At 44.9% G+C, this 26,548-nt stretch overlaps 1 long non-coding RNA gene across 1 annotated transcript in view; it reads left to right on the forward strand.

Moving 5' to 3' along the window:
- The window catches only part of LOC134735497 (uncharacterized), a 100,588-nt gene that overhangs the window by 63,519 nt on the left and 10,521 nt on the right, over positions 1–26,548 (forward strand). The window contains exon 3 of the long non-coding RNA XR_010118680.1: positions 19,610–19,727. This is a non-coding gene — a long non-coding RNA (uncharacterized lncRNA). The remainder of the gene's footprint in view (positions 1–19,609; positions 19,728–26,548) is intronic.

The following is a 26,548-nucleotide window of genomic DNA, read 5'->3' on the forward strand; positions in this document are numbered from 1 at the left end:
GATGTGGATGTATTTGGGGGCGAAGCAGGGACTATTCAACCCACTACTGCTGGTTAGTTCCAGATACAGGAAAGACGTAACCCATTCCCACACTCCTGGGTTAATTCAATAAACATTTATTGAGTACATACTTTATATAAGACCTCATATTTGGCATTGCAGACACCAAGATGAAGATAATAGACAAAGGCCTTACAAAGACCTCACAGTTTCATTGGGGGAATGGGATCAAAAAGGCTCAGTTCACCTAGGTATGCTGAGTCTTTCTGATCCCATTCCACTAATAAAACGTATTAAAAATAGTATGGTATTCTCATATTATTTAATCCCCCCAACTCTGGAAGGTAGCTATTAGTGTTCTTATTTATGGATGCATATGCTGTGGTTCAGAGAAGTGAAGTGACTTGTACAGGGTGAGGATTAGTAGGTGGTGCAGCCAGGATTTATACCTGGGTCTGCCCAACTGCAGCATACCCTGTTCTGTGCACTTCAGCGTCAACTACCCAATTTCACCCACTGGGATATCACACGTGCACATAATTAAATGCTGACTTCTGTGACACAGAGTTCAAAATGGGTGTAAATGGGATTTTTAAAATTTATTCTCATTTAAATATGCAAGGGAAATATTCTTGGAATCTTCTGGTCAGCCCTTTTTGGGAAGCACTCACTTTTATATTCTGCAAATCTACACGTGCTGGTCTTAGGTTTGCTTAAAATATGGTAGTCTCAGAGGCCTCAGTCCTATCAAAGAAGAAAAGAATGATAAAACTCGTCTTTGCCCTGGCTTTGGCAACCCAGGCTCTGTATTTTATCTGAGAGAGATACTCTCAAAAATGTTGTAACAAAAAAAAATTAATTATAACCAATATTGTTTTGTAATCAAATATAATTTGATTGGACACAGACTCACCAACCAGTACCCTGGAAAAGTACCCCTTGTATAAAGACCTAGTAATCAGAAGCATGGGTTTCATGTACAATTCTTACCTGGTAAGGAAGTGAGGTTTCATTTTCTTTTCTTTTTCTAGTGTGGCCCAGCAAACGGGAGACCTGGGTATACTCTTAGCAATGACCTGAGCCCGGTGATGCAGGGCACATTGCTTTCAACCTCTGAGCTTCAAGCTTCTCATCGCTAAGGCGAATGTTTGTACTAGGTGATCTTTGAGGTCCCTTTTGGCTCAGAAGTATATTAACTGTGAGGCTAAATGTTTAGTGCTAATTATATTTGCTGGGATATGTGTTCTTTATGGCTAGGCTTAGTTTACATTTTTTATGAGACAGGTGAATGAGGTTAATAAGAATAGTTAATTAAAAAAGAGATTGAATTCCCAGAAGGTATTTTATTATGAATTTAATTATGAAAAGTACTAATTGCTTCACTCCAAGACTTGAAAATTGTCCAACTGCTCAGTGTACAAAGTAAGAGACAGTTTTCCTCAAGCCTGCCTCAGCTCTGTACTAATACCAGTGATGCAAGAATATCTCGCTTTAAAAAACATTTTTTTTTTTGGAGATAGAGACTCACCATATTGCCCAGGCTGGACTCTCACTCCTGGGCACAAGTGATGCTCCTGCCTCAGCCCCATGACCAGCTGGGATTACAAGTGCCAACCACTGCACCCAGCTCCACTTTCTAACTATAGAAAGAAAGAGTGCAGGAGAGCTAGTCAGCTTGCTTAATGGGTCTCTTATCTTCAATGTCTTTACAAGAGACAAGAAATGTACATGTTAAAATGTAGCACCATTACTATCAACCTACTGTGTGTTCTGACTATAGGGTTGCCACTAGCCTGTGTGGCATCTTCTTTGCAAATTAGCAAAAATGACCGTTTTTCAAAGAGCACAGCTCTGCACAAAAACAGCTTGGGAAGCAGATGGCTCTGCACCAGGGTGTGGTTTGACAAGTGGAGCTTGGGATGAGTTGCAGTCCCTACTTGTTTCCTTAGCTGAGCGTGTCTGTGCAGTGCATATACTACCCCAGTGGACAAGGCGGTCCTGCCTGGCTCATTCGCTTACATTCTTTCTGCTTTTCCAGGAAAGTGGCTGGTCTTTACTTTGAAAAAAGCCCTTGATCACTGCTTTGAAAATAGCCTTGTCTGAGGTTGCAAGCAGAGGGTCTGGAACACTTAAGGGCCTTGAAATTAGGAGGGAGAATGGTATCTTTGAGAAATGGAGAGAAAAAACATTGTGGCTGAAATTAGCAAACAAGATGAAGTTAGGAGACAGGCTGTAGAGATGGACCAGGGTCATGTTTGTTTAATCTCTACCCCATTGGTGAAGGGCGTTTTCCTAAGAACAGTGGGACTTGGTAGACTGGTTTTAAGCATGGAAGGGTTTAAATAGATCAAACTGGCTTCTCTGTTGAGTGGGAATTGCAGGAAGCCTTAGTCAGAGGTAAGAGATGCCGGTGGTTTGGGCAAGGGTGATGTTGGAGAAAGGTGGGTGGATTTTAGAGTAAAATTATCTCATGAATTAAAGAAGTTATCTAGAAATGATGATGGATTTGGTTAAGGAATGAGGGGAAGGTAAGGGGTGATTTCAAAAGTAATAATAATAGCTAATATGGTGCCAGGCATCATTCTAAGTCTTTACATATATTAGCTTTACATATATTAGCTCATTTAATCCATGAAGGAGAAACTATGATTTTCCTCACTTTATAAAGGAGTAACTTGAGGCACAAAAAGTTTAAATACCTTGTCCAAGGTTCCATAGCACACAGTCTGAGTTGAGATGTGAACACAGAGTCTGAGGTTCAAGTCCTTTTTCTAAACCAGTGATTCTCAAAGGAGACATTTTTGGTTGTTACAGCTGGTGCTGGAGTGCTACTGATATCTAGGGATAGAAGCCAGAGATGCTGCTAAATATCCCACAATGCACAAGATAGTCCCCACAGCAAGAAATTATCCAGCCCAAAATGTCAGTAGTGCCCAGGTTGAGAAACCCTGTTGTAAATTGCTACATTATTAATTTACTACCTAGTATTAATATACTACCTACTGAGGGTAGCCACTAGGTTTCTTAGACAACTGGTCTACCAATACTGGGGGAAGACCAGTTTGAGGGAGACTGAGTTGCTTTCTGGACACATCCAGTTGAGGTCCTTTAAGACACCCAGGAAGACAGGGCAAGTAAACTGCTGGCTGCTCACTTGGCTCTGTAATTCAGAGAGGTCTGGCACTGCTTGGAGTAGGTTTCTACTCCTGGCAACTGGATACACCAAAATATCTCCTGTATTTTTGTCGGGTACTTGTTTGTTTGTTTATATCCCCACCCTCTTCCAGAAAGGATGCAAAGCTGCTTAGGAGGATAAGGAACACACAAGAGTCTGAAGTAAGTTAAAAGGAGGACAAAGGAATACATTCACATAAGGGTGGAGACATAGGATGGAGCCAGCGATGAGTCTGAAAGGAACGCGAATCCCATTCCTGGCAGCTGCAGGGCTCTTCTTACAATCTCACTGGATTTCTTTATCCCAGTCTCTGCTGAGATCTCTGCCTCCTCTCCAGGAGATGAACCCCAATCCTCACCTCTTGGCTGCCCTGCAGCTGAGATGAAAACTGAATGTGCTTACTGTCTTTTAGGTTCCTCGCACCTAGTGGGAGAACAATACACAGTTGTAGAGAGAAACTCCAGGGATGGGATTGTGAACAAGACACAAAGCCTCCCCCATAGAACTTCCTTTTGAATGGGGGAGACAAACCAAAAAGGCGAGCAACCATGGATACGAGCATTCGTGCTTTGTTTTGCTTATCAGATGATTTAATAGCTAGTTCCAAGGCGTCTTTCATGCTATAAAGAAACAAAAAAGGACCCAAGAAAAAATGATGAGGAGAAGTATGGTGGTTGGGGAAGCCTCTGTGAGAAGGTGATACGCAAGCTGAGACCTAGAAGAGGAGAAGGGACAGACTTTCATAGAGTCGGAGAAGGCATTCCAACCAGGAAACAGTGTGGATAGCCCTGGACGGGAAACAACTGTGGTCTCTGAGAAACTGGGAGAGGCCAGCAGGCCTGAAGCAGGATGAGGGAAGAGAGAGGGTGGGAAAACAGCCAGGACCTTGCAGGTATAGGAAAGAGTTTGGGCTTTATTTCAAGTGCAGTAGGGAGCTATGGTAGGACTACGTGGCAAAGATCAACAATTGTCCACAAGCATCCATTCTCCCCTTTGTCCTCATTCATAAAATCCACAAAGTTGAACTGGGCATGTGGCTGCCTGGAATAAGAACAACTTTTCCCAGCCTCCTTTGCAGATGTGGTCATGTGACTGCTGGAATCTAAGGCGGGGTGGTGTATGCAACTTCTGAGTAGCATCTTTGAAAGGGGGATGTGTATCCCCACTCCTCCTTGCTGCTACATGGGGTACAGATTAAATGGCTGGAACCCCAGCACCATCTCAGACTCTGAAGTGACCTTGGAAATGAAAGCCAGGTTTGGAGATGCCACAATGTGGACAGAGCCTGGATTCCTGACTCCATTGAACTGCCGTAGTCTCAGGTAGCCAGCTGCCAGATGCTTCTGGGAGGGAGAGAAAAGCATCTATCTTGCTGAAGCCACTGTTAGTGTGCATTTTCTGTCACAGCTAAACCTAATTCTGACTGATAAAGGCTTTCAGGAGGAATGACATGGTTCTGTTTATCACATCAGAAGCTCCCTTAGGCCCTTGTGAGGAGCAGAAGATTGAAAGGGAGTGAGTACAGAGCAGGGAGATGGGGGCAGAGGCTGCTGCAACCATGCAGGCGAATGAATGAACTAATGAATGACCAGGTTCAGCTGCTCTCTGCTCGAAAGCCAAAACTCAAGAAATGAGACTTGGTGGGAGGAAAAATAGGTTTTTCGGAAAGCCAGCAAACAGAGAAAATGGTAGACGACCATCCTAAAATGCCATCTTAAGTCAGCACAAATTTCAGGCTCTTTTTTATGTTAAGGGCGGGCGAAGAAGAGGAAGCTGGGATCAAGATGTAACTGACGACTGCAGATATCTGGATGCCAGTGAGGGCCTGAGGAGTTTGGGAACTTCTTTGTCCTTGGTCAGGTCACAATGCTCCTATAAATCTTTAACAAAACACAGTTGTTTACATACTTTCCCTTTAACCCCAGAGTTATTTTTTAAAACTACATGATTGCTGTTTTTGTGTATTATCTCAGTGCTCTAAAGTTGTCCTAGCCTACATGCGGGGATGGGTTAAAGCCCCTTACGCAAAAACGGTGAGTGTTACGTTCTTTTGCTGTTTCACTGTTGCTCAATGAATGAGTGAATGAAAGCATCTCCCAAGGCTGCCTGCTTGCTTACCTTCTCACGTGATGCTTCTTTGCCTCTCTGTTCCTTAAGGAGCTTTCCCTCCCTTCTTTCTTGCCCCACGGTCCCCAAGCTCACCAGTGTGGGCAGAGGGAGAAAAGGAGTGTTCTATCCAGCCCCATACCCCAGCACCTGCTGGGCAACTTTGTCTTTCCTTCTGCAAAAGAAAAGAAGTCCCCTCAAAACAGGAGGGGATGGGAAAAGGCATGTCTCTAAGCAGTAACCCTGGCAGGGCCTTCGGGGTTCCCAAATTCCCAATTTATAGACGGGGAAGCTGATCCCCAGAGAAGGGAAGGGACTTGCCCATGTCCACATAGCATGTTAGTGGGACACATCATGAAACATAAAAGCAGGAAGAGGGTCTAGAAACCATCTAGCCCTACCCCCTCATTTAGAGAAAGGAAAATCGAGGCCCGGAGAGGGACAGTTAGTGACAGAGCCACGACAAGAACTCAGAACAGGGTCGGCTGGTGTGCATCCAGCTCGGTGACACAAAAGCCTGTGCTAGGGATTTAATGTTCTACTGTCGTGTGTTGAAATTCTTCATAATCTTATCTGTAAATGTGTAGTTTGTAAATGAAGTCTGTGGGATAACACAGCAGGCACCCAGGCTAAGAGTCTCAGTTCAAGTGCAATCCGGCCCCTCCCTCACCAGGTGGGTTCTCAGTGCCAGCTTCCCCAACCCTCTGCTATCCCCTCCTCACATCCCTTCTTCTCTCTCTTCTACCCAACAGCTGCCAGTCTGCTGTCTGCAGGGCACTGGCACGGGAGGCTGAGCATGCATATCCCACAGCATTTGGGTAGGACATGGCTGCAGCCATGTGTGCCCTGGAGGTTGATGACATTGTGGTGCCTTCAGTGTTACTGAAGGGCAACTGGCAGGGCAAGCCTTTCCCCTGTGCTAGAGCCTCTGACATGGAGGTTGCAAGATGTGGGGGTACCAGGTACCCCCACAGATGGGCACTGGTGGGCCACACTGCAGGAGAAGGCTCCTGGGTGCCTTGAGGGCCTCCGTGCTCCTCTCCAGTAGCTCCATGCCCAAGGGAGCATAGCATTAAATAGCAAATACGCAGCACAAGAGGGGCCACAGAAGTGGGGTGGGGCTTTTTTATGTTTGGGTACCTCTCTCCTGCCTGTGGAACAAAAGGCATGTGTTTGCATTGTGCCCTGGGCTGTCACATTAGGTAGCTGTCGTGACTCAGGACTCCTGTTGCTCTGGCCACCAGCCCCCAGCCCCCAGCCCCCAGCCCCACTGGACAACACCGGTGTATTCACGATCAGTCTAGTGCGTTCCCGGCCCTGTGCTGGGCCTCTTTTCTCTGTTTTCTTGTTTGCAGACTTGTCATAACTGAGCGAGGTGTGCACTATTATTAGACTCATTTTACAGGTGAGGAAAGACAGGTGCCCACAGGCTGAGTTAACTTGTCCACGTCCTCCACCTGGGAAGCAAGAGAGCCAGGCTCCCCACCCAGGTGGCCTGGTGCTCCTGTCCTGGGCCGGCATGCGGGCAGTCGGGCCGTCGGGGAAGGAAAGCGCAGTGTAGAGGGGCTGCTTCTCACCGCCTCTCCTCCCCTCCCCGCCTTCCCCGGGAACTCATGCCCCTCCCCTGCACGCCTGCTCCTTGCCGGCTCGCCCTGGGCCGCTCCGGAGGGAGGAGACCACGTGACCCAGGTCACCGGTAACCAGGCAACTGTTCCAAGACGCTGCTTTTCATCCACTCTGGCTTCTGCCTTATTCAATATCTGCCAGGCGGGCAAGGCTCCTGGGAGCATCCCTGAAGTAATCCTAAGAAATAAGGCTTGCTGGGGAGGCCTGCGGGGACATCTAATATTCTCTCTCTCTCTGAACTCTGTGCCCCAAAGTCGTGAACCTGCCTGTTGGGGATTCTGAGTGAATGGTGGAAATCCAGATTCGCTGGGGCCAGAGTTTGCCCTGCGCATGAGGGAGAGGGTGTGGGGTATGGGCAGAGGTGGCAAGGGAGGCTTTGTGAAACGTTACACTCTGCCTCCTCAACTGCGGGCCATTTCTCTGGGCCAGGAGCCAGCTGTTCCCAAAATGGCCACGATGCCTCAGGATGGAGGCTGACACCCTGTGCTCTCAGAAGCGGCTCAGAGCTCAGAGACAGACCCTGTATTCATGCAATTCTGCCTTCTGTGCATGCAGTGGATTGCTGCCATCTCCAATCAGGTGGGGACATTAATGGGGTGACCAAGATTTATTAAGCCCCTATTATCTTCCCTGTGCCAGACACTAGGGAGAGAAAAATTAGCAAATCGGACCTACTTCCAATTTCATAGATGGGAAAATGGAAACTCAGATAGGCAGAAAGAGTTTCCCTGGATCTGGCTTATGAAAATATCAGCCTTTCCCATTTGCCATGCTGCTTTTACAGAGGAAGAAAGGAACTTCAAGTGCATCTAGGCCAGCTTCCTTACTTTGCAGAAGAGGAAACTGAAGAATAGGGATACAAAGTGTCTCCTCCTCCAGGATCACACAGCTTGCTTGGATTCAAAGTCACTTTTTAAATTACACAAGGGACTCTTAACCACAGTTACGACCTGTTCTTGGATTCAGTAACTGTTTTTTGTTTTGTTTGAGACAGGGTCTTGCTCTGTTGCCCAGGCTGGACTGCAGTGGCACAATCACAGCTTGTTGCAGCCTTGCACTCCTGGGCTCAAGGGATCCTCCCTCCTCAGCCACACAAGTAGCTAGGACTACATGCATGTGCCACCATGCCTGGCTAATTAAAAAAAAATTTTGTAAAGATAGGGTTTCACTATGTTGCCCAGGCTGGTCTTGAACTCCTGACCTCAGTCAGTCCTCCCACCTCGGCTTCTCAAAGTGTTGAGATTACAGGTGTGAGCCACTTCGCCCAGCCCAGTAACTGTATAGAACTCTAAACCTCCTTCTGCTTTCCAAAGCCAATTGAATTGTGCCTGTCTCTATGTGCAGATAGCACTGTAATTTCATAATACAGGCAGTGTCATGTAGTTAAAAATCATTCTTTTCTCTTCTTGGGAGCAATTGAGATTTTGGACAACTATTTCATCTTTTTAGGTTTGTTTTCTCTTCTGTAAAATGGGGGTAATAATAGTATTTACCTCATAGAATTATTGGGAAGATTCAATGAAATAATTTATATCAATTGTTGAATACAGTCCTGGATATTATTATAGTTGTGTCAAATTTTTGTTACTAGTGTCTTCAAAATCTCAACCAGATAAAGAATAGAGCTGACCTCACCTCATATTCATTCATCCCTTTATTTGATATCCCAAAGGACTATCCCTAGGACTATGTCTGCGAACCTTTGGATGCTCGATAAATGTTTGCTTAATTGGTGAAATTCTAAAATATCTAGAATTGACTTCAAGGTAGACTTTGTTAACAACACCAAAATGGTGGACAGAGACATCTTCCTTTCCTAGCCAGGCCTGGACTTGAGCAAATTGTAAATTTAACCTCTTCTTCTTTCCCCTGCCCTTCTCCAAACCTTCAGCCTCCTCTGCAGGAACATTGGAGACCCGTCATTACCTCTTTATGATCTGAATTTAAGATCAAGGTGGCCCTTCTCCTGGTTGCATTTGAAGTCTTCTCTATAATTATGATAATTCTTTTATCAGTGAGAGGAGATGTCCGGGGGCAGTGGGGCAGGGGTGGGGGGTGGGGGGACGCAGAAACTCATCAGACTGTCAGGAAATGAGACTAGTTGGCTGTGAGATAGCTTTGGCCACTAGGCTCTATTTCCAAGCTTTTTTTTTTTTTTTTTTGCAGTTAAGTATGACCATGTCGCTGAGTTCTGGCCAGTGCATGTGGGTGGAAATGACATGCACCACTTCCAGAACTGGCCCATCTCATGCTCCTCCTTCCCCTTCCCTAGCCTCAATGGGGAGGCCACCTGCTAGACACGGAAGAGCCACCGGATGGAAGAAGCCTGGGTCTCTAAAATACTGCTTGGAGGAGACTACTCTGCCTGCAAACTAGAAGCACTGATTTTGGACTTTTTGGGAGGAGAAAGAGAAATTTTTTTTTTTTTTTTTTTTTAATCTGTTATCTTTTTTTTTTTTTTTTTATTATACTTTAGGGTTTTAGGGTACATGTGCACAATGTGCAGGTTTGTTACATATGTATCCATGTGCCATGTTGATTTCCTGCACCCATTAACTCGTCATTTAGCATTAGGTGTATCTCCTAATGCTGTCCCTCCCCCCTCCCCCCACCCCACAACAGTCCCCGGAGTGTGATGTTCCCCTTCCTGTGTCCATGAGTTCTCATTGTTCAATTCCCACCTATGAGTGAGAACATGCGATGTTTGGTTTTTTGTCCTTGCGATAGTTTACTGAGAATGATGTTTTCCAGTTTCTTCCATGTCCCTACAAAGGACACGAACTCATCATTTTTTATGGCTGCATAGTATTCCATGGTGTATATGTGCCACATTTTCTTAATCCAGTCTATCGTTGTTGGACATTTGGGTTGGTTCCAACTCTTTGCTATTGTGAATAGTGCCGCAATAAACATACGTGTGCATGTGTCTTTATAGCAGCATGATTTATAGTCCTTTGGGTATATACCCAGTAATGGGATGGCTGGGTCAAATGGTATTTCTAGTTCTAGATCCCTGAGGAATGGCCACACTGACTTCCACAATGGTTGAACTAGTTTACAGTCCCACCAACAGTGTAAAAGTGTTCCTATTTCTCCACATCCTCTCCAGCACCTGTTGTTTCCTGATTTTTTAATGATGGCCATTCTAACTGGTGTGAGATGGTATCTCACTGTGGTTTTGATTTGCATTTCTCTGATGGCCAGTGATGAGGAGCATTTCTTCATGTGTTTTTTGGCTGCATAAATGTCTTCTTTTGAGAAGTGTCTGTTCATGTCCTCTGCCCACTTTTTGATGGGGTGGTTTGTTTTTTTCTTGTAAATTTGTTTGAGTTCATTGTAGATTCTGGATATTAGCCCTTTGTCAGATGAGTAGGTTGCAAAAATTTTCTCCCATTGTGTAGGTTGCCTGTTGACTCTGATGATAGTTTCTTTTGCTGTGCAGAAGCTGAGAAAGAGAAATTTTTATTACATGAAGCCATTGAGTTTGGGGAGGAGACTGGTTATCTGCTATAGCATCTAGAATGTTACCTTAACCAGCACAGTAAGGAGATGGGCCACTGCAAAAGAACGCTGAATGAGATACTCTCTGTGCCGTGTGCGAAAGCTTGGGCAGGCTATGCAGGAAGTTGGGCTGGGTTCAGATCCTGCCTTGCCATTTCCTGCCTGTGGTATTCTTCCAAAGGCTCTGAGCCAGCTATTTTAAAAGTCTTAAAGCTGAGACACCCATCATTGCCCGATCACTCTCTTCTGAAGAGATTCTGGGAGAATCAGAGACCTGGAAAGTAGGGCAAGGGTTCTTTGATTTCAGCTCTGTTTTAGTGTTTTTACCTTGGCTACGAGTTTAGAGCAAAATAAAAAATGCCCTGCGGGAACAGCTTTTCCAGTTCCCCTTTTGCTGCCTCTTTTTTCCTTCCTTCCATATCTTAGGATGAATGTGGATACAGGCAGCCTGGATTCATGGCCGGCTCTGCCATTTTTAGCTGTGTGACCTCAGCCAAGTGTCCCTGCCTTCCTAGGTCTCCATTTCCACATGCGTAAATTGAAGAGAATATGACCTTACCTTGCCGGGTAGTGTGAATTAAAGACATAATATTAAAAGATGAACACACTGGAAGCCCTCGGGGGACATAACAGAAGCAGGACAGGGCTCCCGCTTCCGTTAGTACTATTACTTCTAACCTTTACACTCCCTGATTTGTGCTTCTCTTCAACCCTTCATACAGTAACCATTTATTGGGTACCTACTATGTGCCAGGGAGTGAACAAGAAGGCAAAGTTTCTGCCCTCTTAAAGCTTGCAATCTGGCAGAGAGGTAAATGTATTTTAAGTGAACAGACATAAAATAATTGCAAATTGTAATAGATGCTATAAAGGAAATAAACAGTTTGCTGAGATAGAGAACAAGGGGTGAGGGGAAGGTGACACACATGTTGAATGTGACATTCAGGGAAGGTCTCCCTGAGGCGGTGACGTTTCTATGAGCCCTGAAGACTGAGAGACGATCAGACAACAGAAGAGCTAAAGGGGGCGCCATGTGAGCAGAGAGAGAGGCTCTTGCGAAGGTCTTCAGGTGACCACCTGCGGTGGTCAAGAGGCAGATAGGAGGCCAGTGAGTGGTTAGCAGAGGGTATGAGAGGCCAGGAGCTAGGAACCCAACAGGACTTCTAGACTGATAGGTCTCACCCTGCCTGACAGGCCATGGGACGGAAGGTGAATTTTTAAAATGTACATATATAAGTGTAATAAGTCATTTAAACAGGAGTTTCGTGGTCCACCTTATATTTTTACAACAGTAGTTCTCAAAGTGTGATCCTCAGCCCAGAAGCATCACCTGGGAATTTGTGAGGCATGGAAATTTGCAGGTCCACTTCTGGCCTAATGAATCACAGGCTCTGCGGGTGGAACTCAGCTGTCTGTATTTTAACAAGCCCTCCAGGAGATGCTGCTACTGCTGGTCTGGACTGGAAGCTCAGTGATTCTCAATCCTGGATGCACAAAAGAATCATCTAACCTTGGGAGACCAAAGCAGGTAGATCGCTTGAGGTCAGGAGTTTGAGACCAGCCTGAGCAACGTGGTGAAACCCCATCTCTACTAAAAATACAAAAAATTAGCTGGATGTGGTGGCACACGCATAGTCCCAGCTACTTGGGAGGCTGAGGCTGGAGAATCGCTAGAACCTGGGAGGTTGAGGTTGCAGTGAGCCTAGATGGCACGACTACACTCCAGCCTGGGTGACACAGCAAGACTCTGTCTCAAAAAATAAAAATAAAAAGAACCATCCAGGAGCTTTCATGAGCTACGAATGTTGAGAGACCTTCTACCCACTACCCCTAGATTCTGATTTAATTAGTCAGGGTTTGGCCCCTGGGTGTTGGTAGGTCTTGAATGTTCCCCAAGGCATTCCATAGCTACAGCAGCTAGGACCCCAGCTCTAGCTGCTGCGTGGAGAATAGACAGCAGGGGGAAGGGAGGAGATGCAAGAAGATCAGGAGGCTAATGCAGTGCTCCAGGTGAGGGATGATGGTGGCAGAGAATATGAAGGGGCTTAGACAGATTTTAAATATATTTCGCAGAGAAAAACCCAACAGGACTTTTAGATTGATAGGATATGGGGTGGAGAGGTGGGACTTATGTTCAGCATCAGATTGAAGGGAATGCCAGCCATAATAGTAAAGACCCTGTGCTTGTAGATAGCCTGCAGCTAGAAGACCCTGGCAACATAGAGTAACGTTGAGCACAGGGCCCCAAAGAAGTCCATCTTCTCTATCTGCCTGGCAACAAAGAAGATTTCAGCAAACTTAGCAAAATCTAAGCTTACCCTAAGTTCTCAGAGGAGCCACAATGTGAAAGGGACTTTACAAAAAAAATCTGAATACTCAGATAGGATGTTCCTGTTTTACAGCCCAGTCTCCTGGGAACGCTCTGGGCACTGGCCCTTCCGGGGAGAACAGGGGGCTGGATGATGTACCCAGGAGTGGCCAGCAGGTGGCATGCCAGACTCAGAAATGTCTGTTGCAGGGAGCAAGGCAACTCTTGCTGTTTGTTGCTTAAGCAGAAGAAAAGGATTCACTCCGGAAGTAATACTCATGTGTGCAATGTACTAAATGGCTACTGTGTGCCAGATACTGTGCCAAGTGCTTATGTGTATATTCTCGTTTAATCCTCATAGCTCTACAAGTTGAGTTCCACGACTTTACATGTATTCAGAGATCTAAGAGACTTGGGCGATGTCACTGACATGGTCATTGGCAGAACCAGCCTTGGTCCTCTAGCCTGTCTGACCCCATGGCCACTTTTCCTGTCAAAAGGGCCAGGATCCCCAGCAGCTCTTTCTTGTCCACAGCGGTGCTTTCACTCACGCGTGGGGGCAATGCCCTTGGAAGGTGGGGCCATCAGAATTAGCAAAGCCGTTAAAGTCAAACCCCCTGGGCTTTGCCCCTCACTTGCTGTGTGATGGTAAGAATGCTACTTGGCCTCTCTATTCTCAGGTTTCCTCATCTCTAAAATGGGGTGAGGCTGGGCCCAGTGGCTCACTCTTGTAATCCCAGCACTTTGGGAGGCTAAGGCAGAAGGGTTGCTCAAAGCCAGGAGTTCGAGACTAGCCTGGGCAACAAAGTGAGACCACAGCTCTACAAAAAAAAAAAAAAAATGGGTCGAGACGTGAGGCAGTGAGCTGTGGTGAGATGATCTTATGTAACTGACCCAGGATCTTGCTTGCTTGGCCCAGAGGAGTATTCAATGAATGGCAGCTTTTCTGCTTAAAATGACTTCACAGGAGGTAGAGACAACTCTGAAAGGTCTAAAACTGTGCTATCCAATGGTGCTTTCTGCAGTGATAGAGATGCTGTATATCTGTGCTGTCTAGCAGCATAGTCATAACCACATGTGGCTATTGAGTGCTTGATACATAGCTAGTGCAACTGAGAGATTGAATTTTAAATTTTACTTAATTACAAAAAATTTGAATTTCAATAACCGTATGTGGCCAGTGGCTACTGTATTGGACAGTGCAAGTCTAAAATGTGTCTGCACTCACAGTCTGTGTGTCTTTGACAGCCCCTTGGGTATGAAACAAAATAAGCTATTTTCAACATTTGGAGCCTAGCATATAGCAGGCACCCAGTAAATGTGAGTTGGTCAGAAATGGGAGAGAAAGGAAAATCAATAAGCAAAGCCAAAGCAATGTTTTACATTTAACAAATTGTGCAAAATTGTAGAACTGGACTCTCAGACTTCTCCAACAAAATCTTCCAGAGTTCAATACCCATGGAGGACTGACTGGGGCAGGTTGTTAATTTTTTACCCTTTCAAGCCAGAATTCTCTAAATATTTCTTCAACCTGTATTCGACGGGGACAGAGAGCAAATGTGTTCAAGTTAATAACATGTGTGTTCAAAACAAATTCCTTTCATCTAGTCGCTGACTAAAGAACACTTCCTCCTTTTCTGTGCCCCTCTCTTCAAATTTGTTTTTTTTTTGCAATTTCACAAATCAAACAACTGCTTAGAAAATTTATTCTCTCTCTCTCTCTCTGTTTTGTTTTGTTTTGTTTGTTTGTTTGTTTGTTTTTGAGACGGGGTCTCACTCTGTTGCCTAGGCTGGAGTGCAATGGTGAGATCTCAGCTCACTGTAGCCTCAACTTCCTGGAGCTCAGATGGTCCTCCCACCTCATCCTCCCAAGTAGCTGGGACTGTAGGCATGTACCACCACGCCCTGCCTTTGAGTGACGAGTAAAGGGACCATTGGATCTGATGCCTTATCCATCACTCCTCTCACCTCTGTATATCCTCCCAGCTCCCCAAATGGTTGGGCATCCTTTTCCCAAATAGTCATTTTCCAGTATTAGCAACCCAGGTAACTGTTAATACACTCCCATAAGGCAGTGTGTTACATGGTGTCAACTAGGTGAACATCTGCACGACTCAAAGAAGCTTCACCCAGATGATAGCTAACCTACTATTAAAACAGCAATTCCCACCCAGTGGCTGAATGTGTTTTCACATTACATTATCACTTGTTAATATCAGAGCCAAAGTGCAATCTCAGCTCTCTACTTCCCCTCCTTCAGTCTTTATCTACTCAATCCACTTCACACCTGTCTCCAGGTACCTGCTCTGCTCTCATCTTCTGGGCTGGGTATCTTGGGATTCCCCTCCAGATCCCCTCCTCTGCCCCTAGAGGCTGACCATCTAGTCTAGGGAACCCTTGCTCTTTGGCACTTAGCTGGGTTCAGCTAATGCAGAACCCCCGCAGGAGATTGCAAGGCGGGAGAGGACAGGATGGGTGCCCTTCCTTCCAAGGTCTCAGCCAGCCTGTGTGTCCCCAGACGAGGTCTCTGTTGCTCTCAAGCTCCACAACTCCCTAAGGTTCTGCTAACAGCTTTCTTCCCTCGTCCCTTAGACCTGAAGATGGTGAGCCCTTGCAAGGTTACTTCGCTTGCCTTCGTGTTCTCCTACACATGCACCTCTCTAAATGTCCTCTTTCTAAATAAATCTTCCTCCATTTCTCCTAATTCAAGTGTGACAGCTGTTTCTATTGGGTCCCTGATTGACATACTTTCCTTTGGCATATGGATGCATTCTGGTTTTGCTGTATTTCTATTCCTGGTTGCTCTGTGAACCTCATGACTAAGATTTACCTCCCCTTCCACACATCACTTGCATTCAAGGTATTTGCTGTTCTTAAAACTGAATTTCTCAGTTTCACTGTCTTTGAACTAAACATCCACCTGTTCTTTTTCTTTCCTTCTCTCTTTTTCTTCTTGCCTCCTTCCCTCCCTACCTCCCTTCTTGCTGGGTAGTGATGCATGAGAGCACTAGCATTAGTCTGCTTGAGTTAAATTCTCAGATCCTTATGCGACCTCACCCCCTTAAGCTTAAGTTTTCTCATCTGGCAAATGGGGACAATGATTGCATTGTCTTGAAGATTAAACAAGATCTTAAGATGGTGTTTGGGCCTGGAATGGTGACTCACACCTGTAATCCCAGCACTTTGGCAGGCTGAGGAAGGCAGATCGCTTGAGGCCAAGAGTTTGAGACCAGCCTGGCCAATGTGGCGAAACCCCATCTCTACTAAAAATATAAAAATTAGACTGGCGTGGTGGTGGGGGCCTGTAATCCCAACTACTCTCGAGGCTGAGGCAGGACAATCACTTGAACCTGGGAGGCGGAGGTTGCAGTGAGCCGATCGCACCACTGCACTCCAGCCTGGACAATGGAGTGAGACACTGTCTCAGAAAAAAAAAAAAAAAAAAAAAAAAGAATTGTGTCTGCACAGTCTGAGGTTCCTCAACATTTGTGGAATGATTATTTCTGTGTGTCAAGCTACTACCTAATCTCCAATATCATAATCTAGATTTTCAAATATTCTCTTTCTTGTGCCTCTAGCTGGTGGATGGCTTCTCCCCACAATACTTCTCATGGTCCTGAAGTGACCTTTTGAACCCTGGATTTTAAAGGCATCCTTAATTTCCACAGGCCCAGTACAGCCAGAGAGCAAACTCTTAACCTAATTCTTATACTTTAGTTTGCTTCCCCCGGCCCCCACAGTTACTGGTAAAGAAAAAGAAAAGGAGCTTTAAATTGTCTTATTATTTTTAGTATCTCCTATGAAGTACTAGATATTCAGAATGCCATAGAGAAAGGCACGAAGAGGAATTTTTTTTCTTACAGAGGTGATGGGCAGAGCAGGAGGGAGAATTTGACACCAGTTCTAACAGGCACAGGGGAAAGAAAAGTACAGAATGCTTTGCACGTGGATACTATGGAAGTATTTGTGGTTTTACAGTGGATTTGATCAAGATTATAGAGGAAGTAGTTGAGACCCAAGTTAGCTTGAAGATTGAGGAAGATCTATGGCTATAAATTCTCCATTACGTGTCTGTTCCATTAATCATTTAAAAAAGTGTTGATTATATGATTTTTCACTTCTAAACTCCTGAGAATTGTAGGAAAGGGATTAGGAAGGAGGGGTGTGTGTGTGTGTGTGTGCGCGCCTGTGTGTGCCACTCACAAAGAGTTAAGGATGCAGTTACATCCACAGCTGAATGAATTTTCTTGATGCTCCATTTATTTCATATTTTTATTTTCTCAAGAGTCCCCCCAAATAGCAATTTATTTACATTTGTCTTCCCATCTAATTTTGCTTTAACAATAGTTAGGAAAACACAACCAGACGCTTTTTTTTTTTTTTTAAAGGCATCTACGTGTTGACATCAACGTCAAAATTAGCCCTCAGTCTCCAGAAAGTCACTTTTTTCAGTTCAATTAATAATTCAGTTGGAAAACTCACCTCTTAAGTTCTGGGGCAATATAGCGGGGGTCGGAACACTGACCTGTCCTCAGGGAAATCAACCAGCTGAGCTTCTTTTTCTTGCAGTTCCCTGGACAACCATTCCCTAAACAAGGTTCCCCATTTAACAATTAAATTTTAATTACCTAAGCAAGAGATAAATACATTCTGTTTTTTAAAACTGAATGTATCACAGATGAAGCTAAAGTGCCCTTGGAGCACTCTTTCTAGTCATGATCTTCTTTACTGACGGCTACAAGTTTGGGGTGTATCTTTATAGAACTTTTACTTTGCATTTTCCTACATCTATATACATGTCCACATAGCAAGTGAGTAGCATTACTGCGTGCCCATTTTTTCCCCCTTGGTTTCTTACAATCTATGGTAGTTTTTCCTGTACCCCTGATCTTGAAGAACACCAAAGACCAAACTGCAAAACCCAATGGCTGATTGCATCTCATTCTTCCCTTGGGAGTAAGGAGTTGACTTAAGCCCATTGTCTTTGTATGATAAATAATTGATAATAACTTAATATGTGGTTGGGGATACTTTATTTTCATTTCTATTTTATAATTCATTGATCATTGGAGAAAATTAGGGGAAAATCCCTCTAAAACCATATTCATAGAATTTGTGTGCTGGAAAGATCTTAGTATCTATTTAACACATCAAAAAATGGGTTCCAGAGGGGAAATGGAACATTTAGAAATGTAGCAGCCTGAGTCCTCTCTATTTAAATAAGCAGCAACAGGAGGAGGAGGTCAGACCCTGCTCTGTATTCACCTTCAGATTGTAATGAAACATTATTTTCCATGTGCGTCCTTTCTCCTTACCCCATTCCACTCCTCCTAGCCAGTCTTTCTTAGCCACATTCTCCTTTGTAAATCCATCTCAACTATTTAGGGACTTTCTGCTTCAGATTTCTTAATAGCAAAAGCTGACTGCTAATGTTGACTGTCCTTATTCTGCAAAGGATTATGCTGTGTGCTTTCGATACATTTTCCACTTTATCCTCACAGAGCACTATTTGAGGTTGGCACTCTTATTATCCTCACATGAGAAAACTGAGGCTCAGAGAGGCTAGGAAACATGGCCAATGTCTCTAAGCAGGAAGTGACTACACGAAGGTCAAACTCTACAGGCTTCTTGACTCTGCAGCTTGCACTCTTGATTCCGTCCTATACTGCCACGTTTAGTTGTATTTTACAACAAACAAGAGGAAATATTCAGAGTAGAATGGGGAGAAGCAGGCTAGAGACTCCCAGTAGGTTTTAGTAATAAATGTGCAAATACCACAGAAGGCAAGACATTTCTTGTCCAGAGTCACAGGTCATGGGAGTCAATGGTACTTTTGAGATAATTTTAAAAGACCTTTCTGAAATATCACCTCCAAGCAACTGGAGGATTTGGGTTTGCTAACAAAACCACCTGGGACATTCTAGCAATTAGAACAATCACAGCCAGGACTCATGGGAGAGAAGGTTTCGAACTCTTCCTTATTATTGAAGTTTGGACTTTGGGACCAACTCCTTCACCCCATTGTATTTTCTTTTGCCATCTTTCTTACTGACCAAACCTATCATTATTTCTTCCTTTCTAGGGACTTCTATGCCCTCTGCAGTTTGTCCCTTGCTCTGCTGTTTTTTCATGTATGTTTTTTGCCTGTATTTGAAATGCCAGCCATCATTTGCCATGTCTTCTAGGGGCAACCTGCATTTAGCCCGGGTAAGCAGGCAGCAAATCACATGATCCAACCCTATACCTTCCCCAGCCATGGTAAATCAGTTATGGTGAGCACTTGATCTTTGATGTCATGGTGTAGTATTAGGACTGGCTGCCATCTTGGGTCAAGTGCAAGGTAAGAAAGTGGACAGACAAGCCTGAGTGAAACAGTGAAGTGGCCTCTACTTCTGGTTTTCTAGTTCTAGTGCCTAAGTTTTCTATTTCTTGGATTCCACGTCCTTTTTCTTTGTTTGTTTTCCTTACTTGAGTTAAATTGAGTGACTTTCTGTTACATGGATCCAGAGGGGCTTTCACTAGACTCTTCCTAACCAGGCAGTTCAACTCTTTGAGGACATAGTCCCTGTGTGCCTCTCAGTGTGTAATATACTGCCTGGTACACTGTAGGTATTCAAGAAATATTTCTTGTTAATGCATATTTTATGGAGTGAGAATTATCTTCATCTGTGAATTATGATTATAGTTTGTTTTTGTGACAGAGACTATATACCAATAATAATAATCATTCATTTGTTTATGCAAAGTCATTTATTCTGGATGCAATTGAGAGGTAAAATAATGCCCAGTTTCTTATGTTAAGTTTCCTCTCTAGCAGGGGAGATAGTAATGTACAACAGATAAATTACCACTTGATTGACAAGTGTAACCCAAACAAAGTGTTCTCTCCCTAGATCTGCTGTGATTGTTCCTTTTCGCAAACCACAATGACTCTGGAAAACCTGGCTGTAAAGGCCAGCACTGCCACCAGCTAAGGATCTATGATCAGGAGTGCCATCTCACGGTGACTGGGTAAGTGCCCCTTCTCCCATTTAATTCTAATTGGAATTCCTTCCATTCTGTATTACTGTTGTTCACTTCAAACTAATCACCAACATGTTTCATTCATTCTAAGCTGCTGTTCGTGTCTGAAGTTCAGTAGTCGATATTTGCGTGTGCGGGATTTTTAATAAAATGCCGGTGTATCTTTCAGTCACCTTTTCCAGGCTTCACAATGAGTTGGACTATGTTCAGAGTCAAAGGATTTTTCCTTTGTTTTGTTCCCCCTTATAGGGTGAACCAGGTGACATCCTTGATGCCATCCCTTCTGTACCCCAATTCAAATACTCTTCCCCAGTGGGGAAGATTTGGTCCAAGCCTCTATCAGTGACGAATGCTTTCACTTAATTATTATGAATGACTGAACGATGGATTCATAACTATAATACACTTTTTGAGTATTAGCCATGTGGTATTCATCAGGCTAGGTCCCGGGGACCGTGGAAAATAAAGTAGATCCAGTCAGTACCTGCCATCCTGGAGCTTGGAGTCCAGTGGGGAGCAATGGATGTCCCACAAATAGTTCACACAGAACAATAAGACTGCAAATGTGATACATGCTGTGAAGAAAAATTGCCAAGTGATATGAGTGCATGTAATAGAAGGGTTGATGGATGTGGAGTGTCTGAAAAGTTATCATAAAGTCATATTGGAGCTTAGCACTCTGCAGGGGTGAACCAGGTGAAGAAAAGAGGGGAGAATGTTTGGGTTCAAGGAAGAACATTTCCAAAGGCCTCAAGCAGAGAGGAATAGCTGGAATAACTCTGGAATAACACCTTGAAGATTTGGGAAATGAGAAGAATAAACTACTCATCAGATTGCTGCCTTTCAGAAAACATATGCTCTTCTGTTTTAAGCAAAATAACTGGCTGGTGGGTGAGAAACCCATGATAAAACAAGTGCCCCAGTTGTCCCTGAATTGGAAACTGTTTTACTGACATCAAGATGTTTAAAAATATGCATGGCTTTTTTTTTTTTTTTTTTTTTTTTTGAGACGGAGTCTCACTCTATTGCCAGGCTGGAGTGCAGTGGCGTGATCTCGCTCACTCGCAGGTTCAAGGGGTTCTCCTGCCTCAGCCTCCCAAGTAGCTGGGACTACAGGCATGTGCCATCACGCCCAGCTAATTTTTGTATTTTTAGTAGAGACGGAGTTTCACCAGGTTGGCCAGGATGGTCTCGATCTCTTGACCTCGTGATCTGCTGACCTCGGCCTCCCAAAGTGCTGGGATTACAGGCATGAGCCACTGCACCCGGCTATGCGTGGCAATTCTAACATCATCCCTTCTTCCTTCCCTCCCATATTCCTCTTCCCCAGTCATCAGAACTCTAGACAACCCGGGAATCCCAGAGCATCTTTGCAGGAGGAATAATAGAGCCACTGAGGCGTGGAGCTTCCTGTTTTGCCTTTATGAACTTTTGGCTTCTGTGTCTTGGGGAGACAATAACAACAAAAAAACCTGAGGGGCAAGATTTGAGGGGAAACAAGCAGATTTGGCAATCAAGTCCAAAATCCACCACTGAAAGCCTCTGGCTGCTCTTTCTGTTCCCTTTGGTTTGTTCTTCGGCTTCTTAGCCGTCATGGTCATTGCCATCCTAGTAGTAGCACTAGCAATTAATATTTACTGGTCATTACCTCGTGGCCAGGCATTATGATCAGAACTGCCTGTATATCATCTCATTTAATGTTGACAAAATTATATAAGGTGGGCCCTGTTAGGGTGATGTGAAATTGCCAATATTCAACAACTTTTTTGATCTATAAAAATGTCCATTTTATAAGACCGAAGCTAATATTATTATTTCCCAGGGACCCAGGGGTTTACAAAAATTGTCCATTTGTCCATGTTTTTGTAACTGGGGAGTGGCTGAGCTGAGCTTCGTGCCCAGGAGTGTATAGTACCACAGTGGCAGTGTTCTTTTGCATGACGCACGAAAGGGAGAGAAGGAGGAAGAAAATTACACCTTAAAGGTTTGTCCTTTTCTCTTCCCATGTCCTAGTTTACTACTTATGTGTCTCATGAGTTAGAAGAGGAGAGAAAAGCCCGAAGATGCTGAAGTCTGAAGATATTCAAACAATTCTCACTTGTTTTACTCTGCTGCCCCGCCCCTGTCCTGACCCCATTTAAAACTGATCTTCGGCCGAGCACGGTGGCTCACACCTATAATCCCAGCACTTTGGGAGGCCAAGGCAGGCAGATCACGAGGTCAGGAATTCGAGACCAGCGTGGCCGGCATAGTGAAATCCCGTCTCTACTAAAAATACAAAAAAAAAAAAAAAAAAGCCAAGAGTGGTGGCAGGCACCTGTAATCCCAGCTACTGGGAGGCTGAGGCAAGGAGAATGGCTTGAACCTGGGAGGCAGAGGTTGCAGTGAGCCGAATTCACGCCACTGCACTCCAGCCCAGCCGACAGTGCGAGACTCCGTCTCAAAAACAAAAACAAAAACAAAACAAAACAAAAAAACCCTGATCTTCCTACAAAAGGGAAGGACTGGTGCATGCTACTGAAAAGCCCAGGGAAGTGGTGACCTTAGGCACAGCCAGGCCCAGGCCTTCACACAATGCTGAGAAAAATCTGTCTCTGGACTCATCAGATGTTCCTTCTACTAAGAGGTCCAACCCCATACCCCACAGCACACCACCCCCACCAGAGAGAGGAAGAGAGAGAACCACTTTCTCAGTAGTCCCAACAAAATCCTAGCAAAGATTCCCATTGGACTGGCACGCCATATGCCCACGTGAAGAGACTGAGGCACAGAAATAAGGTGAGCCCCTGAGGACACACGGCCCCACCCCACCACACTGTGCCTGTCTGAGGTCATGGACTGCACTAATCAGCAACTCTGGCCCAGATGCCTACCCCTGGGGTGAGAAGCAGGAGTATAGAATCAGCTCTGCAGGGTCAGCCCCACATCCATCACCTAGACTGAAGGTTGGGGGAAGTGATTTTTCAAAGGAAACCTGGCTGCTCTTACCAGAAGAAGGGAGACTGGGTGCCAGGCAGGGGAAGCCACAGCTGCTCTCTACAATGAGACTGTAGAAAAGTTTTTGACAGAGAGGATATTTTTCTCTCCAGTCTGATGCTGGGCCCAAATTTCAAAGAACAGAAGGCTATTAAAAGGGCAAAGGAAGGAAGTACTAATTAAAAGGTCCCTGCCAAGCTCTAGGGTCAGACAGAACAAAGAATCATCCATTAGGGAGGCTCCTAGCCTGGTGTTAACTGCAAGGGCTTTGGGGCAGGACAGAGGTTCAGCTCAGGGCCCTTACATGTCTGAAACCTCCCGGACTTCATTTTTCTCATTTGTAAAATGGACATAAAATACCTACTTCTATGGTTTATTGGCAGGATTGGATGCTTTCATATATGACAAATCTTTAGGCTGGTGCTTGGCACATGGCTTGTTCTTAATACGTGGTAATGGCTGTAGTGAATGTTGTTTCTAAGGCTACTCAAATGTTTGAGTCCTAGAGATTCTTCCTCTTAAACCAAAAGTCTCCTCAGCTCCCCTGAAATCTTTGGTTCTTTATTTTTATTTATTTATTTAGAGACAAGTTCTCATTCTAGAGTGCAGTGGTACTATCATATCTCACTGCAGACTCCAACTCATAGGCTCAAGCGATTCTCGCAACTCAGGCACCTGAGTAGCTAGGACTACAGGTGCACACAACCATGCCAAGCTTAATTTTTTTAATATGTAATTTTGTAGAGACGAGGTCTTTCTGTGTTCCCAGGCTGGTCTGGAACTCCTGAGCTCAAGTGATCCTCCTGCCTCGACCTCCCAAAATGCTGGTTTTATAGGAATAAGCCAACCACACCCAACTCTGTTTCTTTTCTTTTTGAGACAGAGTCTTGCTCTGTCACCCAGGCTGGAGTGCAGTGGCGCAGAGTTGGCTCACGTAACCTCCACCACCGAGGTTCAAGCAGTTCTCTTGCCTCAGCCTACTGCGTAGCTGGGACTACAGGCATATGCCACCTTGCCCGGCTAATTTTTTTTTTATTTTTATTCTTAGTAGAGACAGTGTTTCTCCACATTGGCCAGGATGGTCTCAAATTCCTGACCTCTAGTGATCCACCCAACTCGGCCTCTCAAAGTGCTGGGATTACAGGTGTGAGCCACTGGGCCAAGACTGTGGTTCTTTTTTAATAATCCCAAGATCAAGGACTTGTTCTAGTACTTATGTTCCTACAAGTCCTTTGACACTTTTCCAGAACTTATGCTCTGACTTTGGGGTTATGCAATACGGGCTACATCGGTGTGGACTACACTGGTGTTGTTCGTATCTATTAGATGCTGGAGAAACAAGAGCCCCTATATTCCTTTGATCCGGAGTATTCAAATGATGTAGTGTCTTTTCCATATTTCCTTCATGTTGGCTGGCTTTCCAAGGGCACCCTGCACAGCTACATTCCATAACCCACGTCCATTTGCCTCTGGCCACCTTTCTAGGCTCTTCCTGCAGGACCCACTTCTCTATCTTGCTTTCCCTTCGAATCCTGCCATGGCTCTCAGACGTGACACTCTAGGCCTTACTTGTTTCCTGACTGCTACAGTTGGGTCAGGTGTCTTTTTGTAGCAAATCACAGACACCAGTTGAAACAGACTTAATTATTTAATTGAAAAGTCAGAACATAGCAGGATTCAAGGACTCCAACGATATTATCAAGTCTCAGTGTCCATCTCTTGCCTCCGCTTTCCTTCCTGTTGGCTTCATTCAGGGAGACTTTTCCCATCCCACAGCAAAATGGCTACCAGCAAAGGCAGCTTACGCTGTGGGGGTGAATGCATGATTTTTCCCAACTCCTCACCCATCCTGCATGTCTGCCGTTTGCCAGTGACTTTGTAGTCTCTTCCACCAGTAGAGTGCATTTGCCGTCTCACTGGTGTTGGATGTAGCCATGTGCTCTATTTTGGCCGAAGAAATGCGGTTGTAAATGACAGCGTGCCAGTTCTGAGCCTAGGTGTCAAGAGGAACTGCCTGTTTCCATACGCTTTCTCCTGTGCTTCTAGAATTACCATGAGGATAGGCTGCAGGTAGCCTCTTAAAAAAAAAAAAAAAAAAGACATTTAGAGAGAAGCTGCTTCAGTTGAACACAGGCTTGCAGCTGGAAGCAGAGGCATGCCAGCTAATCTGAGCAATTGTTAGCATGATAATAAACACTTTCTGATATGTGGGGCTGAGCTATATGAGGGCTCTTTATATAGCATTGTTGTGGCCATAGTTGAGTGATGCATAAACTATTTCCATTGCCACCAAAAAAGATTTCTTTTCTTCCTGATGGTTTCAATAAAAATCCTAAAATCCATTTCAATACACCAAACTTAGTTACAGGGCTGAAAGTGAGGAAGAGATGGCTCCCCACAGGAATTCGTGGTGCTCTTACCGGAAGGTGGTATAAAGAATGTTGAGAAGTCAAAATGACAGGTTCTCACTGCATCATCCTTGAAGGGACTGCAGGTACCTGTGTCTGATATTAAGCCAGGAACCAGCCTTTTCACATCCACACCCGACCGTATAGGGCAGAGCTCAAACCAGATCTAAGAACCAGTTACCAGCTGGCCAGCTAGGGATGCCCAATACATAGCCATTGGTGCCCCACCAAAATCAGAAAGACCTAGTCTCTAACTTCTTTCCATTTCCAGGCCAGAATGGGTAAGGTGGGCTTGTTCGGCTGGCAAGCTGCTATTTGGTAACTCACTGCCCTCCTCTGCAAGGCCAGTTCAACTCAGAAAAGTTGTGGGCAGAATGGCTGCTGGGTCCTGATTTAGAGCAGTCCTTTCTTTGCCAGGTCTGGTCTTCAGCTGTACTCTGGGGTTTTAATCTCTAGTGGGGTGGGTGCCCCATCAATTCTTTGTTGTTGAGAAAGAACAGACCTGAATTGAAAGCATGATGTGTAATAAATGGAACCCCTTTGCCCTGCTTTATAGAGTCTATTAAGTCTATTAAGCTTCCTGGTGAATATCATTGAAAATTAAGCTGATTTTTAAAACTGCAGTGGCTCTATTTTGCTTTCTTCCCCCAAATCCTACCTTTCTACCTTGACCTTTTTCCTGCTGTTTGGCAGCTGCTGTCTTTAAGGAATACCACTTGCCTCCAAGATATTCATGGGGCATTTTTGATGGGCACTGCTTTGGGAAAGGGCAAGATTCTGCCTCTTTCTGACAGTATCATCTTCCAAAGCTGCATGGCAACTCATCCTTCTGCAGGGCATCCATCGTGTAGAAGCATTTGGAGCTATGAAGAGAAGGTTCTGTTTCCTCTACTCCCCGGGGATCGCCCATCACTCTTGCGGTACTACACAAACTTCCCCTCATTTGAATGCCAAACCTCTTCACTGAGCTGGGAGAAAATGTTGGGAGAAGGCTGGGGAGGGGGAAAGCAAACACTGGTCAGTGTGTTCGCTCTGATTACACCGTTGTGGGTGAGACAATAGCTATTGTGAATACAAGCAGGCAGGGTTCAATGCCGCTTTCTTCCCTTCCTCAATGCAATTTGGATCCAGCCAGGGCTACCCTGCAATTTGGATCCAGCTCAGTCTAACTGGGGCAGCCCAACCTGGAAACCAAGCCTCTCTCTGTGGGGGGTGGCTCCTGTCATCATTTGGGAGGTTATTTGGACCATGCTTGGAACGTCCCATGAACGTGGGCCACTCCAAACCCACCAGAGCCTCCATGAACCAGCCTAATTGTTATTAAGACACATCTTTGATATAGATATGATTGCAAGTACTAATTTCTAAGCTGTTGTCCCTCACCCCAGGCCCACCAACCACTGTTTTGTGATGCAGTGGTTGGGG

Source organism: Symphalangus syndactylus, chromosome 21 (genome assembly GCF_028878055.3).
Source record: "Symphalangus syndactylus isolate Jambi chromosome 21, NHGRI_mSymSyn1-v2.1_pri, whole genome shotgun sequence".
In the NCBI taxonomy this organism is placed as follows: Eukaryota; Metazoa; Chordata; class Mammalia; order Primates; family Hylobatidae; genus Symphalangus; species Symphalangus syndactylus.